Source organism: Scleropages formosus, unplaced genomic scaffold (assembly GCF_900964775.1).
Source record: "Scleropages formosus unplaced genomic scaffold, fSclFor1.1, whole genome shotgun sequence".
In the NCBI taxonomy this organism is placed as follows: Eukaryota; Metazoa; Chordata; class Actinopteri; order Osteoglossiformes; family Osteoglossidae; genus Scleropages; species Scleropages formosus.
In genome coordinates, this window is record NW_021641040.1 from 279,571 (window position 1) to 281,784 (window position 2,214).

At 53.8% G+C, this 2,214-nt stretch overlaps 1 non-coding gene across 1 annotated transcript; it reads left to right on the top strand.

The window, feature by feature from the left end:
* The first annotated feature begins 1,676 nt into the window (after positions 1 to 1,676).
* trnak-uuu (transfer RNA lysine (anticodon UUU)) lies at positions 1,677 to 1,749 on the top strand. The gene has a single exon. It is a non-coding gene; the product is annotated as a tRNA-Lys (tRNA).
* The last annotated feature ends 465 nt before the right edge of the window (positions 1,750 to 2,214 follow it).

Below are 2,214 nucleotides of genomic sequence, written 5' to 3' on the forward strand. Positions count from 1 at the left end.
TTCCTGGAACTGCTTAGGGCCCTGGATGTTGTGGGGCCTGTCATGGCTGACACGCCTGTGCAATGTTGCACGGACCTCGGGGATGGTGCCTTTGGATTGGCAAACTGGGCTGGCGGTCGCCGTCTCTCAGAAAGGGGAGGGGAGAGCGTGTTCCGGCTATCGGGGTATCACATTTCTCAGCCTCCTGGGGAAAATCCATGCCAGGGTGCTGCAAAGGAGGCTCCGGCCGACAGCTGAACCTCACATTGGAGAGGAGCAATGCGGTCTCCATTCGGGCCGTGGAGCAGCGGACCAGCTTTTTACCCTCTCGCCGATAACTGAGGGGGCACGGGAGTTCGCTATCCAGTCTACACGTGTTCCGTGGACTTGGAGGAGGCGTACAGCCGCGTTCGCTGAGAATTCCGCGAGGAGGCAGTTCGGTGATACGGGGTGCCGGGCCACTGCTGCGGGACAATCGGCCTCCGCAACACAACGCGAGAGCCGCGTCCGCACACTCGCATCAAGTCAAGCCCGTTCAGCGTGGCTGTTGGACTCCAGCCAAGGCTTGCGCCTTGCCCCCCGCACCCGCTTGTGGTCTTCATGGGCAGCACATCAAGGCGCGGCCAAGGTCAGGAGGAGGGCATTCTACGTGAGGGCCGGAAGGTGCTCTGGTACCAAGTATACTTATGAGCATCCTTGTGTTCGAACATGGTGTTTGTTATGGACGAGCCACGACTAGCACAGAAGTCCAATAACATTTCACCATTCGGGTTCAGATTGGGCAAGCCGTTCTTCCCAATCACCTTCCCCCGCCAGATTTTCCAGTCATTGCCAATGTGAGCGTTGAAGTCCCCCAGCAGGACTATGGAGTCTGTAGGTGGGGCCCTGTCCAGAACCCCACCCACCTTCTCCAAGAAGGCTGAATACTCTGAACTGCTGTTTGGTGCATAAGTGCAGACACAACAGTCAAAGTCTTCCTCTCTGCAACCTTAAGTCGCATTGAGGCAACCCTCTCGCCCACCGGGGCAAACTCCAATTGTATGGCAGCCAGCCGGGGGCTTGTGAGTATCCCCACACCTGCCCGGCACCTCTCACCTCATGCAACTCCTGAGTAGGAGAGGGACCACCCCTTATCGAGGAGTTTGGTTCCAGAGACAACACTCTGAGTGGAGGTGAGCCCAACTATATCTAGTTGGTATTTCTCAACCTCCCGCACCAGTTCTGGCTCCTTCCCCCGAAGCGAGGTGACATTCCACGTACCAAGAGCCACTTTCCGTCGCGAGGGGCTACGACACCATGCGCCACCCCGCCCCCTCCCTCCGCCAGGTATACATTGCACCGGACCCCCACGCTGGACCTTGCAGGTGGTGGGCCCACATGGCCCCCCCACGATGCCTCTTCGGGCTGAGTCCGGCCAGGGTACGTGGGCTGCCCGCCCACCAGGCGCTCGCCTAGGAACACTACCCCCAGGCCTGGCTCCAGGGGTAGGTACCGGTGACGCTATTCCGGGCAGGGTAAACAATCTCATGCTTACTTTTTCCATGGAGGTTTTTGAATCGTGTTAGTCTGGATCTTCACTCCAGACCTGTTCGCCTTGGGAGACCCTACCAGAAGCATAGTGCTTCTGACGATGTAAGTCTGGAGACCCCTAGATCACGTAAGCCCTTCCACCACGCCAAGGCCCAGTTATCCTAAGGGTCTGGATAGCTCAGGTAGTAGAGTGTCAGACTTTTAATCTGAGGGTCCAGGGTTCAAGTCCTTGTCCAGACAAAATGTTTACTGCTGATCTGATGCTTTTTAAGGTCTGTAGGTGGTAGTGTGACCTTTAAGTAACAATGTAAGTTCTAATGTGTAAAGAGTGACTGTGCACTCAACAGTGGTGAGGAGTTCTTTTTTTTAATCAAAATTTTGTTATTGATTAACTTACTTATTTTTATTTTATTTTTCCCTCTGTTTTGTTTCGCACCTGAGGAACCGCTCTCCGTCACCCCTCACTTTTTCAGGCTCCAGTTGGGGCTCCCACCTGGAAGCGCGATTATTGTCTGGAAATAGTCACTCTTCAATGTTTCATTTCTGTAGCAGGATTTCATTGGATTTTAATTCTTCCCCATGTTTAACACTTTTGTGACTCCAGGAGTTTATTCACAACTGTTTATTCTTCTCTTGAGTTTCATTTCCTCCTGTTTGGTGCGTGATGTTAATGTGTGACATCGATCGCATATGCTGAAAGTTATG